The sequence below is a fragment of the Dryas octopetala genome, chromosome 7 (assembly GCF_963921425.1).
Source record: "Dryas octopetala chromosome 7, drDryOcto1.1, whole genome shotgun sequence".
Lineage (NCBI taxonomy): Eukaryota > Viridiplantae > Streptophyta > Magnoliopsida > Rosales > Rosaceae > Dryas > Dryas octopetala.
This window is the reverse complement of record NC_141372.1, coordinates 16,956,004-16,971,431: the sequence shown is the minus strand read 5'-3', so window position 1 is coordinate 16,971,431 and position 15,428 is coordinate 16,956,004. Positions and strand designations below refer to the sequence as shown.

At 40.8% G+C, this 15,428-nt stretch overlaps 1 non-coding gene across 1 annotated transcript; it reads right to left on the bottom strand.

Moving 5' to 3' along the window:
• Positions 1 to 1,306: 1,306 nt before the first annotated feature.
• LOC147280145 (small nucleolar RNA R71) lies at positions 1,307 to 1,413 on the bottom strand. The gene has a single exon (XR_015123726.1). It is a non-coding gene; the product is annotated as a small nucleolar RNA R71 (small nucleolar RNA).
• Between the last annotated feature and the right edge of the window lie 14,015 nt (positions 1,414 to 15,428).

Sequence of the window (15,428 nt, the reverse complement as noted above, 5' to 3'; positions counted from 1 at the left end):
TTTATCCGTTAGGTTTAGCTGTGAAATAGTCAAAGACACTAAACCACAAGTAACAAGGGAATAAGGGATTATTCTTGGTAGTGGGGTTGGGCGACCTCTATAAGGAAATAGTCAAAGCTTATATGTTGTGCATGTTTGACGTTTTCATAAAACTTAATGACTCCTGCATGGGTAACAGCTGCCCTAGCTTGAACTAGGGAACATGTAGGTTAACTAGCTAAGGAAGGCCCAAGAAGCTCTTAGTTTATGCATTAGGAGAACAATAGCGAGAAAGTAACTAGCCAAACCTTTTTAGCTGTCAAACTTTAATATGTTGTATTCAAATTAACTGTCATTAGCCTTGGATGGTTATTGCATGCTTATCTGATTTGAAACTGAAAATTAACATTGCAAGATAGAATAAAGTGTGTGTGCGTGTGGTGATGTGTGCGTGTGTTTCCATCTTTCGAAACCCCCCATTTAGTTATTCTAGCGATTATTTGTACTGATTTGTTGTATATTAACCATTCCCTGTGGGATCGACCTCGTGCTTGTACGCTTTGCTACTGATGCGATTCGTGCACTTGCGAGTAAACTTAGAATGAGGTAATTGTTTATTTTATTCTAAGAAAACACATCAACAAGTTTTTGGCGCCGTTGCCGGGGAATGGTGTCTAATATCAATGAATTGGTGTAATTAGTCATTAGAATTAGGTTATATTAGTTAGATTTCAGTTTTGATTAATTTTTAGTTTTTAATAAATGCCATGCCTTTATATGCATTCTTTCTACTGATTGTGTGTTCTTCTCTTAATTAGGTGTGTTTATGAACCCTGATCTTGTTGCAAGGTTGGAGAGGCTCAAGAACGAAGCTTTAGGTGCATCACAAGTCAGCCCGCAACCTAGTGCATCAGATTCGAGTAGTGAAGAGACTGAGAGTGTCGACATGGCTGAAGCAAATGAGATAGTGCCGCAGCCCCTGAGCCATTTTTCAGCACCTTCGCTGCCCACTCAACCATCGTGCATTCGGTATGCCACCATAGCCACTGATTTCGAAATCAAGAGTGGTCAGATTCATTTGTTGCCGAGCTACCATGGGCTGAATGGGGAGGATCCGATCCACTTTTTGAAGGAGTTTTCCGGGGTTTGTGAAGCCGCACAATTGAGGGGCCTGAACGCTGATCAGTACCGTTTGAGGATGTTCCCTTTTGCGCTTAAGGACAAGGCAAAGAGGTGGTTGTATTCGCTGCCCAGTGGTTCCATTTCGACATGGGATGATCTTTCGAGCAAGTTTTTGAACAAGTTCTATTCCATTTCCAAGACTAATTCGATTCGGAAGGAGATCCTTGGATTTGTGCAGAAGGCGGACGAACCATTCCATGAGACTTGGGACAGATTCAATGAGTTACTTACTAGCTGCCCACACCATAACTTATCTCCTTGGTATGTGATTTGCTGTTTTTATCAGGGATTATTGGAGAGAGACCAAGCCAAGGTGGATTCGGCATGTGGTGGTGCGTTTATGTCAAAAACGGAGGATGAGGCTACAGAATTGTTTGAGTCGCTTTCTTTGAGTTCTCAACAATGGGATTCCAATCGTGCAAGAGGAGGACCAAAGAGAGGGTTGTATGAGGTAGCTGATGTGCCAAACACCATGGAGGGACAGATTATGGAAATCAAGACTATGGTGCAGAAGTTATCTTTGGCTCAAGAGAAGATGATGAGTGCGCAAGGACAAGGGGGTGACGTGGAACAAGTGAACCAGGTTGGGAGCTATCCTAGGGTGCCGTATGACCCATTTTCTAACACTTATAACCCTGGATGGAAGAACAACCCTAATTTCAGGTGGAGCAACAATAATGGACAGCAAGCTAGTGGGAGCACCAACAAGCCGTATGTGCACCCTAATGCCGAGAGGTCTAGTTTGGAGGACAAGATTGCTCAGATTGCTCAAAGCACCACTTCCCTTGCCCAAAGCACCAATGCCTTCATGAACCGTACCGAGCAGCAGATGCAAGCCAATTCGAAGGCTATTGCACACTTGGAGAGTCAAATGGGTCAGATTGCCACTACTTTGGGTCAGAGAGAGAAGGGGAAGTTGCCAAGTCAGCCCATCGTCAACCCGAAGAATGAGGAGCATGTAAATGCTATTTTGAGGACTACTCCAAGAAAAAGAGTTAGAATGGTCAAAACTAAGGTGGTGAAGGAAGTAATTGAGATCAGTGATAGTGAGGAAGAGGAGGATCCAGAAATGACTGAAGAGCATAAGGATACACGTGTGATTCCCCTCATTCCGGACATCGACATCACCAAATTTCCAGCAACCATGAGGGAGTTGAAATCTATTGAGAAGAAGGTTGAGAAGCAAGGGCATAGTCACAATGTTCCTAGGGAGATTCGTGGTTATCTCTTTGCATCTTTTCCAAGCAAGAAGAAGGATCCGGGCTCGTTGGTCATATCATGCAGCATAGGGGAGCATAAGATCACCAATGCCTTAATTGACAGTGGTGCAGCTATCAATGTCATGCCGCTGGTTGTGTTCGAGAGGCTTGGGTTCAAAGAGGCTGATTTGCAACCAGCTGATGTGAACATTCGCTTCGCTAACTCTTCAGCCCAAGAAGCTTGTGGTATGCTTGTGGATGTTTTGGTTAAATGTCGTAAATTACTAATCCCCTCTGATTTCATAGTGCTAGATGTGCCGACAATTCCGGGCGATGTCTCTATTATTCTTGGGAGACCATTTTTGTGCACCTCTAACATGGAGTACAAAGCATTGGAGAGCGCCATGACAATTCGGCACTACGCCAAGCGAGAGTTGTATGTGCTCACTTCCGAGATGCCAGAAAACGAGGAGGTCACTTTTTATGGAGAGGAGAAGTCCGAGATGGAGAGCTTCCTCAGTTCGATCCTAGGGAATGCCGAGAGTAGCAATGGAAAGAGGAAGAGGGAAGGACGCAAGTAAAGGAGATGGCAATGTCAGGCTGAAGACAGAAAAACAAGCGCTTATTGGGAGGCAACCCAAGTTTTTGTTTCGAATAATGGAGGAGAAGTCGTTGAGGACCAAGGAGGCCACGCCTACCCTTGGAGTGTCCACGCTTGCGTATGCAAGTAAACAGTTTCTTTATTTCGCTTCATAAGACAATTTTTCATTTTGGTGTGTTTATTTGGTTGTGGATGTTTGCAATTTCCCGTTTCGCTTAATTTGATCATTCTTGCATTTATTTCATATACATTGAGGGCAATGTATCATTTAAGTGTGGGGGGAAGGGCAATTGTCATTTGTTAGTGTTTTTAGGTTAAAACAAGTGTTTAGAGTGTTTTAAGTGTTTTTGAGTGTTTTTAGAAAAAAAAAAAAAGAAAAAAAAAAAAATTTCGTTTTTTAGTGTTTTTAGGTGTTTTTAGGATAGAAAAAAAAAAAAACTTTTTCTTTTGTTTTTAAACTTAGGGTGTCAAAACCCACATCAAAATGCACGTTTTCATTAGATCTCATTCACCTTAGTGATGGATGTGATTCTTTTGAAGTGTGCGACATTGTTTTAAAAACAAAAAGTTTTTGAGTCATTTTGGTTGCTTCAGGTCGTTTTGAGTCCCCAACTAATTGATTTGAGTGTGCATGATTGTTATGAGCATATTTTAGTATTGTGTGTATATTTGGTGTTCTTTTCATTCTAATAGTGTTCCATAACATATCTTGCAATTCTATGTCATTTGGCCTTGTTGATATGAATTTAGGTTGTGATTAGCATTACTAATGATTATATGCATAATAGAGTAGACTTGCATGACCTAAGTGAGCTTTTGAGCCCTGTTCTTCAATTCTTGAGTGTTGCGCGCCACTCTAATTCTATCATTGTCATATAAGTCGTTGTTTTGATCTCATTGTCTTTCATTTGGTCATTTGCTTGGAATATGCATAATCTTGAATCAATGAGCTAGAACTCTTTTCTTGTGTACACAAAGCATGCCGTATTTGCATAACTCTTGAGAAATGAATTTAGGCCCTGTTTGTGTACCCCATAGCCTGAAAGCCTAACCATTACATGTTTTATCCTTAGTTACCCATTTTGAGCCTTTTAAGCCGTTTTCTTTGTTACCCCATACCAAACCCTAAGTTTGGGGGTGTACCACCCCTTTTACCCGTTTTACCCTTTTTATGGTGTTGCAAGTTGTTTATATGTTGATTGAGGTGAAAAAGAAGTGAAAATGCATAGCTTATACAAAAATGTGTTAGAAAAGTATGTATGCCGTACCCAAAGGAAAGAAAAAGAAAAGAAATCCAAGAAAAGAGATGGGACGGTTTCAAAAGAAGAAGAAAAAAAAAAAAAAAAAAAAAAAGTGAGCAAAAAGAGCTCAAAGTAAGCTATGAAGTGCAAAAAAGCAAAGTGTACCTCAGAATGTTCTATTGATGCTTGCAATTCCATGAAATTAGCCCTTTGTGTTTCCTTTTCATTTCAATACCCTATCCTAGCCTAAGCCTTCATTATAACCCTATTAAAGCCCTGGCTGATCTCAAGGGTGTGTATTATACTTATGTGGAGTCTATTTAAGAAGGGAGCCTATGGCTATTGATTCTATTTCAAGCATTTGTATTCCTTTCATGAGATCAGTATTTCTTTCTAATGTGCCTTTATTTCATGTACATATGTGAGCTAATTGCTTTTGTTACATATTTCCTCTCACATATACTTTTGAGTGCACATATCAACCCAATTCTTGAGTGTTTATCATTGAGAGTATGCCATAGTGAGGATTGGAGTTGAATCTATTATGTATGTACTGTTTTAGTCTTGTTTGTCTAAATACTTGGATTTGTGTCAAGGATGGCCTATATGACAATAGAGGAGCGAGGTGTGTTATTTGAAATGTTATTAGAATTTGGAGAATACAATTTATATGCCTTGCTTTCCTATGTGATTAATGGTTGTGCGCATGAATTCAGTTGTTGGGATGTTGGAGTCAGTCTTGAGTCTTTTCTTTCCTTTATTTGCTCGAGGACTAGCAAAATCTAAGTTTGGGGGTGTGATGAGTGTGCATTTTGCATCACTTTATGATACTAATTCCTTAACCTAGAGTGTTAGAACTCGCTATTTTGTGTTTCTTGTCTTGTTTTTGTGTTTTCAGATCAAATGAAGCAGAAATGAGAAAAAGAAGCAAATGGAGCCATTTTGGGACATTTCCTGGTTAAACCAGGAAAAGTGCAGAAATCCTAGTTAAATGAGGATTCCTAGTCACACTAGGAAACATCAAGTCCAGAACCATCATTGCGGAGCCAGAAATGTGAAATCCTGATTCGAACAGGAAATCCTGGTTGAACTAGGAAACCTAACCCAACTAGGGAAAGGAGTCCTAGTGACACTAGGAGACCCCAGGGGCAATATGGTCATTACGAGAAGTCGAAACGGATAAGGAATCTCTCATTTGCAAGAAATCCTAGTTGCACCAGGAAATGTTTTTCAAGGTTCCAGAAGCTTCCAGAAGGTGGTGGAAATCCATGGAAATGAATGGAGGGAAGAAATGAATTTGAATTCAAATAGAAATGAGGGGCAAAATGGGAAGTCAAAAGTGGAGGGCCCATGGGCCCTAGGGATGCCGAACCAAGTGGGCCATGCATGCACATGCATGGGCCCAAACCCTAGCAGCCCAAAAGCCACACGCAAGGAGGAAGATGGCAGCCCATGCATGCGCATGCACGCCATGCAAACCCTAGCAAGGAAGAGGCCATGCGCAAGCCCAAAGGTGACAAGCCCAAGATGGAAGCCCATGGAGTGAAACCCTAGCCCATCTTGTGCAAGCTACTGAAGCCCAACATGGAAGCCCAACATGCAAGCCCAAAGCCCAAGACTACCAGCCCATGCGCCAAGGAGGGACCCTAGCTAGGCTAGGCGTGAGCTACTCAAGCCGAAACCCAAGCAGCCCAACACGCAAGGCCTGATCAGCTGGCCCTAGCTGAAGCCGCAAGGCACTAGGAGACCAAACCCTAGCCAGCCGCAACTTGCTTTCCTTGCCTCTCAAGGGAAGCTTCTCCTATTTAAACCCCCTCCATTCAGACTTTTAGGCATTCACTTTTTCAACCACACTCCAGCCGAAATCACCCTCTCCTCTTTGTTTTATTTTTCTGTTCTAAGCTTTTAATTTCAGAATTTAGTATTGTTCTAGGGAGAGCTAGCCGAAGGTAAAGAGAGAAAGAGAAGTGGCGTGGCTGCAAGGAGGGACACCCCTAAGTCGCAAGCCCTAGCTCACCATAGCCGTGAGCCAATTGCTTGTGCAAGGTGCTTTCCCTTCCTTGTCTTGCCGCAGCCCCTTCCCCTTGCTTCTTCTGATTTTTGTTCTAGTTTCTTCTTTCATTGTTGGATTATGTTACTGAAACTTTTTAATTAAATTGCTGGTTTTATTTAATTTGTCTCTTCATTTCTTTTATAGCTTTGGTTCTGATTTTAGTTAGTTGTTATTTAATCTTTGCAATCTGAATTTATTTAGTTATCTCTTTATTGCTTTTAATTCATGTTGCTGATTTCCTTTTGTTTACGCTTTTAGTTTCTTTAATTTCGTGTTTCTGATTCCATTTAGTTTATGCACTTTAAATTAATTGTTTAGTTTATGTTTCTAAGTTTGTTCAGTTTGCGTTTCTGATTTCCGTTAACAATCATGAATTGGGATTTTATTTATTTGTTAGTTTCTGTTTTCTTTTATTTATTAGTTTTAATTATGTAGGTTAGTTATTCTATCTTGCATGTTAGTTGTAGGTTGATTAATGGATTCGTATGCTTTAACAAATCGTTTATCCGTCTCTTGGTCTGTTAGTTTGATGTTTGCACATATTAAATTTCCACTATCTATTAGAACCCCCGTCACTAGTTGTTTGCATCCTTTGACTGGCCACCTTAGGGTAATTGCATCTAGTTTATCCGTTAGGTTTAGCTGTGAAATAGTCAAAGACACTAAACCACAAGTAACAAGGGAATAAAGGATTATTCTTGGTAGTGGGGTTGGGCGACCTCTATAAGGAAATAGTCAAAGCTTATATGTTGTGCATGTTTGACGTTTTCATAAAACTTAATGACTCCTGCATGGGTAACAGCTGCCCTAGCTTGAACTAGGGAACATGTAGGTTAACTAGCTAAGGAAGGCCCAAGAAGCTCTTAGTTTATGCATTAGGAGAACAATAGCGAGAAAGTAACTAGCCAAACCTTTTTAGCTGTCAAACTTTAATAAGTTGTGTTCAAATTAACTGTCATTAGCCTTGGATGGTTATTGCATGCTTATCTGATTTGAAACTGAAAATTAACATTGCAAGATAGAATAAAGTGTGTGTGCGTGTGGTGATGTGTGCGTGTGTTTCCATCTTTCGAAACCCCCCATTTAGTTATTCTAGCGATTATTTGTACTGATTTGTTGTATATTAACCATTCCCTGTGGGATCGACCTCGTGCTTGTACGCTTTGCTACTGATGCGATTCGTGCACTTGCGAGTAAACTTAGAATGAGGTAATTGTTTATTTTATTCTAAGAAAACACATCAACAGAGGCAAGGCTAGGGTTTCTTGTGGCAGCAGCTAGGGTTAGGAGGCACTTGGGGTTTGCGGCAAGGGCTTTGGCTTTGGGCTTAAGTGACACACGTGTTGATGTGTTTTCTTAGAACAAAATAAACAATTATCTCATTCTAAGTATACTCGCAAGTGCACGAATCGCATCAGTAGCAAAGCGTACAAGCACGAGGTCGATCCCACAGGGAATGGTTAATAAACAACAAATCAATGCAATTAATCACTAGAATAACTAAATGGGGGGTTTTGGAAGATGGAAAACACGCACACATCACCACACGCACACACCCTTTATTCTATCTTGCAATGTTAAGTTTTCAGTTTCAAATCAGATAAGCATGTAATAACCATCCAAGGCTAATGACAGTTAATTTGAACACAACATATTAAGGTTTGACTGCTAAAAAGGTTTGGCTAGTTACTTTCTAGCAATTGTTCTCCTAATGCATAAATTAAGAGCTTCTTGGGCCTTCCTTAGCCAGTTAACCTACATGTTCCCTAGTTCAAGCTAAGGCAGCTATTACCCATGCAGAAGTCATTAAGTTTTATGAAAACGTCAAACATGCACAACATATAAGCTTTGACTATTTCCTTATAGAGGTCGCCCAACCCCACTACCAAGAATAATCCCTTATTCCCTTGTTACTTGTGGTTTAGTGTCTTTGACTATTTCACAGCTAAACCTAACAAATAAACTAGATGCAATTACCCTAAGGTGGCCAGTCAAAGGATGCAAACAACTAGTGACGGGTTCTAATAGATAGTGGAAATTTAATACATGTAAACATCAAACTAACAGACCAAGAGACGGATAAACGATTTGTTAGAACATGCAAATCCATTAATCGACCTACGACTAACATGCAAGATAGAATAACTAACCTACATAATTAAATTAAATAAATAAAAACAGCAACCAACAATAATAAAATCCCAATTCATGCTTGCTAAAGAAATCAGAAACTCAAAGTTAACGAAATTAAATGCATGCACGAATTGAAATCAGAACCACAACTAAACTAGATTGAAAAATATAAACTAACTAGAATCTGAAACATGCATTGAATAAAACAAAGCTTTAAACTAATTAAATTCAGCAACTCAATTAAATAAATTCAGAAATATAAACTAGATAAATTTAGAAGCATAACCCAACATAAAATCAGAATTCTAGAAGGAAAAAGGAAACAAAAATCAGAGATGCAAACACATGGGGGCTGCGGCAAGGAGAGAGGAAGAAGGAGGCACCTAGCAAGCAGGAGGAACTCACGGCAAGGTGAGCTAGGGCTTGCGGCAAGGCTGATTCCTTCTCTCTCTCACTTGTCACGCCACCCTCTCTCTCTAAGTCTCTCTGAATTCGGCTCTCTCTCACTCTCCCTAACTTCTGAAAATAAAAACCTAAAACTGAAAATAAAACTAGCAGGAGGTAAGAGGATCTCGGCTGGAGTGTAGGAAGTGAGAAGTGAGGTCCCTAGGGTTCTAAATTAAGGGGATATATATAGAGGTGCAATCCTTGAGAGGCAAGGAAGAGAAAACATGCGGCTGCTAGGGTTTCTTGTCCTTGTAGCTTGCGGCATCAGCTAGGGTTAGAGCTTGTGGGCTTGCGGCAAGGGCTTGGTCCTTTGGGCTTAACTGGCGCATACAAGTCAGCTAGGCCTCCCTCCCTTGCGCATGGGCTGCTGGTCTTGGACCTTGATGTGCATTGGGCTCGCATGTGTTGGGCTGAAGTGGCTTGCACAAGATGGGCTAGGGTTTCACTCCATGGGCTTCCACCTTGGGCTTGCATCTTGGGCTTGCGCATGGGACTCCTTGGCTGCTAGGGTTTGCATGGCATGCATGCGCATGCATGGGCTGCCATCTTGCTCCTTACGCATGGACTTTGGGCTGCTAGGGTTTGGGCCCATGCATGTGCATGCATGGCCCATCTTGGTTCGGCATCCCTAAGGCCCATGGGCCCTTGACTTTTGACTTCCCATTTTGCCCCTCATTTCCATTTGAATTCAAATTCATTTCTTCCCTCCATTCATTTCCATGGATGTCCACCACCTTCTAGAAGCTTCTGGAACCTTGACTTTGTAGAGTTGACTTTGACTAACATTTCCTGGTGCAATTAGGATTCCTTGAAAATGAGAGATTCCTTATCCATTTCGACTTCTTGTAATGACCATATTGCCCCTGGGGTCTGCTAGTGTCATTAGGACTCCTTTCCCTAGTTGAGTTAGGTTTTCTAGTTCAACCAGGATTTCCTGTTCGAATCAGGATTTCACATTTCTGGCTCTGCAATGATGGTTCTGAACTTGATGTTTCCTAGTGTGACTAGGAATCCTCATTCGACTAGGATTTCTACACTTTGCCTGGTTTGACCAGGATTTCACTCGTTTTCTTGGTTTGACCAGGAAATATCCTAAAATGGCTCAATTTGCTTCTTTTTCTCATTTCTGCTTCATTTGACCTGAAAACAAAAAACAAGACAAGAAACACAAAATATCGAGTTCTAACACTCTAGGTTAAGGAATTAGTATCATAAAGTGATGCAAAATGCACACTCATCACACCCCCAAACTTAGATTTAGCTAGTCCTCGAGCAAATAAGGAAAGAAAAGACTCAAGACTGACTCTAACATCCCAACAACTGAATTCATGCGCACAACCATTAATCACATAGGAAAGCAAGGCATATAAATTGTATTCTCCAAATTCTAATAACATTTCAAATAACATACCTTGCTCCTCTATTGTCATATAGGCCATCCTTGACACAAATCCAAGTATTAGACAAACAAGACTAAATCAATACATACATAATAGATTCAACTCCAATCCTCACTATGGCATACTCTCAATGATAAACACTCAAGAATTGGGTTGATATGTGCACTCAAAAGTATATGTGAGAGGAAATATGTAACAAAAACAAGTAGCTCACATATGTACATGAAATAAAGGCACATTTTAGAAAGAATACTGATCTCATGAAAGGAATACAAATGCTTGAAATAGAATCAATAACCAAAGGCTCCCTTCTTAAATAGACTCCACATAAGTATAATACACACCTCTTGAGATCAGCTAGGACTTTAATAGGGTTACAATGAAGGCTTAAGCTAGGATAGGGTATTGAAATGAAAAGGAAACACAAAGGGCTAAATTCATGGAATTGCAAGCATCAATAGAACGTTTTGAGGTACACTTTGCTTCTTTGCACTTCATAGCTCAATTTGAACTCTTTTTTGCTCACTTTTTCTTTTTAAACCGTCCCATCTCTTTTCTTTGATTTCTTTTCTTTTTCTTTTCTTTGGGCACGGCATACATACTTTTCTGACACATTTTTGTATAAGCTATGCATTTTCACTTCTTTTTCACCTCAATCAACATATAAACAACTTGCAATACCGTAAAACGGGTAAAAGGGGTGTAGCACCCCCAAACTTAGGGTTTGGTATGGGGTAACAAAGAAAACGGCTTAAAAGGCTCAAAATGGGTAACTAAGGATAAAACATGTAATGGGTAGGCTTTCAGGCTATGGGGTACACAAACAGGGCCTAAATTCATTTCTCAAGAGTTATGCAAATACGACATGCTTTGTGTACACAAGAAAAGAGTTCTAGCTCATTGATTCAAGATTATGCATATTCCAAGCAAATGAAAGACAATGAGATCAAAACGACGACTTATATGACAATGATAGAATTAGAGTGGCGCGCAACACTCAAGAATTGAAGAACAGGGCTCAAAAGCTCACTTAGGTCATGCAAGTCTACTCTATTATGCATATAATCATTAGTAATGCTAATCACAACCTAAATTCATATCAACAAGGCCAAATGACATAGAATTGCAAGATATGTTATGGAACACTATTAGAATGAAAAGAACATCAAATATACACACAATACTAAAACATTCTCATAACAATCATCCACACTCAAATCAATTAGTTGTGGACTCAAAACGACCTGAAACAACCAAAATGACTCAAAAACTTTTTGTTTTTAAAACAATGTCGCACACTTCTAAAGAATCACATCCATCACTAAGGTGAATGGGATCTAATGAAAACGTACATTTTGATGTGGGTTTTGACACCCTAAGTTTAGAAACAAAAGAAAAAGTTTTTTCCTAACCTAAAAACACCTAAAAACACTAAAAACTAAATTTTTTATTTTTTATTTTCTAAAAAACACTCAAAAAACTTAAAACACCCTAAACACTTGTTCTAACCTAAAAACACTAACAAATGACAATTGCCTTTCTCCCCACACTTAAATGATACATTACCCTCAATGTATATGAAATAAATGCAAGAATGATCAAATTAAGCGAAACGGGAAATTGCAAATATCCAAAACCAAATAAACACACCAAAATGAAAAATTGTCTTATGAAGCGAAATAAAGAAACTTTTTACTTGCGTACGCAAGCGTGGACACTCCAAGGGTAGGCCCGGCCTCCTTGGTCCTCGATGGCTCCTCCTCCATTATTCGAAACAAAAACTTGGGTTGCCTCCCAATAAGCGCTTGTTTTTCTGTCTTCAGCCTAACATTGCCTTCTCCTTTACTTGCGTCCTTTCCTCTTCTTCTTGCCACTGCTACTCTCGGCACTCCCTAAGAACGCACTGAAGAAGCTCCTCACTTTGTGGCATTTCGGAAGTGAGACAATACATCTCTTGCTTGGTATAGTGCCGAATCTTCATGGTACTCTCCATTGCTTTGTACTCCATGTTAGAGGTGCACAAAAATGGTCTCCCAAGAATAATCGAAACGTCGCCCGGAAGTCTCGGCACATCTAGCACTATGAAATCAGAGGGAATTAGTAATTTACGACATTTAACCAAAACATCCACAAGCATACCACGGGCTTTCTCGACTGAAGAGTTGGCGAAGCGAATGTTCAAATCAAACGGTTGCAAATCAGCCTCCACAAATCCAAGCCTCTTGAACACAACCAGCGGCATGACATTGATAGCTGAGCCATTGTCAATTAAGGCATTGGCGATCTCATACTCCCCTATGCTGCATGGTATGACCAACGAGCCCGGATCCCTCTTCTTGCTTGGAAAAGATGCAAAGAGATAACCACAAATCTCCCTAGGAACGTTGTGACTATGCCCTTGCTCCTCAACCTTCTTCTCAATAGACTTCAACTCCCTCATGGTTGCTGGAAACTTGGTAATGTCGATGTCCGGAATGAGGGGAATCATACGTGTGTCATCTTTCTCTTCAATCATTTCCGGATCCTCCTCTTCTTCACTATCCATGATCTCAATCACCTCCTTAGTCTTGACCACTCTAACTCTCTTTCTTGGAGTAGTCCTCAAAATAGCATTTACATGCTCCTCATTCTTCGGGTTGACGATGGGCTGACTTGGCAATTTCCCCTTCTGTTGAGTGGGCAGCGAGGGTGCTGAAAAGTGACTCAGGGGCTGCGGCACATTCTCATTTGCTTCAGCCATTTTGACGCTTCCAATATCCTGACTTGATAAGCATGTAATAACCATCCAAGGCTAATGACAGTTAATTTGAACACAACATATTAAGGTTTGACTGCTAAAAAGGTTTGGCTAGTTACTTTCTCGCAATTATTCTCCTAATACATAAACTAAGAGCTTCTTGGGCCTTCCTTAGCCAGTTAACCTACATGTTCCCTAGTTCAAGCTAAGGCAGCTGTTACCCATGCAGGAGTCATTAAGTTTTATGAGAACGTCAAACATGCACAACATATAAGCTTTGACTATTTCCTTATAGAGGTCGCCCAACCCCACTACCAAGAATAATCCCTTATTCCCTTGGTACTTGTGGTTTAGTGTCTTTGACTATTTCACAGCTAAACCTAACAAATAAACTAGATGCAATTACCCTAAGGTGGCCAGTCAAAGGATGCAAACAACTAGTGACGGGTTCTAATAGATAGTGGAAATTTAATACATGCAAACATCAAACTAACAGACCAAGAGACGGATAAACGATTTGTTAGAACATGCAAATTCATTAATCGACCTACGACTAACATGCAAGATAGAATAACTAACCTACATAATTAAATTAAATAAATAAAAACAGCAACCAACAATAATGAAATCCCAATTCATGCTTGCTAAAGAAATCAGAAACGCAAAGTTAACGAAATTAAATGCATGCACGAATTGAAATCAGAACCACAACTAAACTAGATTGAAAAATATAAACTAACTAGAATCTGAAACATGCATTGAATAAAACAAAGCTTTAAACTAATTAAATTCAGCAACTCAATTAAATAAATTCAGAAATATAAACTAGATAAATTTAGAAGCATAACCCAACATAAAATCAGAATTCTAGAAGGAAAAAGGAAACAAAAATCAGAGATGCAAACACATGGGGGCTGCGGCAAGGAGAGAGGAAGAAGGAGGCACCTAGCAAGCAGGAGGAACTCACGGCAAGGTGAGCTAGGGCTTGCGGCAAGGCTGATTCCTTCTCTCTCTCACTTGTCACGCCACCCTCTCTCTCTAAGTCTCTCTGAATTCGGCTCTCTCTCACTCTCCCTAACTTCTGAAAATAAAAACCTAAAACTGAAAATAAAACTAGCAGGAGGTAAGAGGATCTCGGCTGGAGTGTAGGAAGTGAGAAGTGAGATCCCTAGGGTTCTAAATTAAGGGGATATATATAGAGGTGCAATCCTTGAGAGGCAAGGAAGAGAAAACATGCGGCTGCTAGGGTTTCTTCTCCTTGTAGCTTGCGGCATCAGCTAGGGTTAGAGCTTGTGGGCTTGCGGCAAGGGCTTGGTCCTTTGGGCTTAAGTGGCGCATGCAAGTCAGCTAGGCCTCCCTCCCTTGCGCATGGGCTGCTGGTCTTGGACCTTGACGTGCTTTTGGGCTCACATGTGTTGGGCTGAAGTGGCTTGCACAAGATGGGCTAGGGTTTCACTCTATGGGCTTCCACCTTGGGCTTGCATCTTGGGCTTGCGCATGGGCTCCTTGGCTGCTAGGGTTTGCATGGCATGCATGCGCATGCATGGGCTGCCATCTTCCTCCTTGCGCATGGTCTTTGGGCTGCTAGGGTTTGGGCCCATGCATGTGCATGCATGGCCCATCTTAGTTCGGCATCCCTAGGGCCCATGGGCCCTCCACTTTTGACTTCCCATTTTGCCCCTCATTTCCATTTGAATTCAAATTCATTTCTTCCCTCCATTCATTTCCATGGATGTCCACCACCTTCTAGAAGCTTCTGGAACCTTGACTTTGTAGAGTTGACTTTGACTAACATTTCTTGGTGCAACTAGGATTCCTTGAAAATGAGAGATTCGTTATCCATTTCGACTTCTTGTAATGACCATATTGCCCCTGGGGTCTCCTAGTGTCATTAGGACTCCTTTCCCTAGTTGGGTTAGGTTTCCTAGTTCAACCAAGATTTCCTGTTCGAATCAGGATTTCACATTTCTGGCTCTGCAATGATGGTTCTGAACTTGATGTTTCCTAGTGTGACTAGGAATCCTCATTCGACTAGGATTTCTGCACTTTTCCTGGTTTGACCAGGATTTCACTCATTTTCCTGGTATAACCAAGAAATGTCTTAAAATGGCTCCATTTGCTTCTTTTTCTCATTTCTGCTTCATTTGACCTGAAAACACAAAAACAAGACAAGAAACACAAAATATCGAGTTCTAACACTCTAGGTTAAGGAATTAGTATCATAAAGTGATGCAAAATGCACACTCATCAACACGCCAAGCCTTCTAGGGTTTCAGTGCATGCGCATGGCTGCTGGTCTTAGGCTGCTGGTCTTGGCGCATTGCGCTTGCATCTTGGGCTGAAGTGGCTTGCACAAGGTGGGCTAGGGTTTCACTTCATGGGCTACCACCTTGGACCTTGCGCTTTGGGCTTGGGCTGCTAGGGTTAGGCGCGTGCATGCATGGCCCATCTGACTT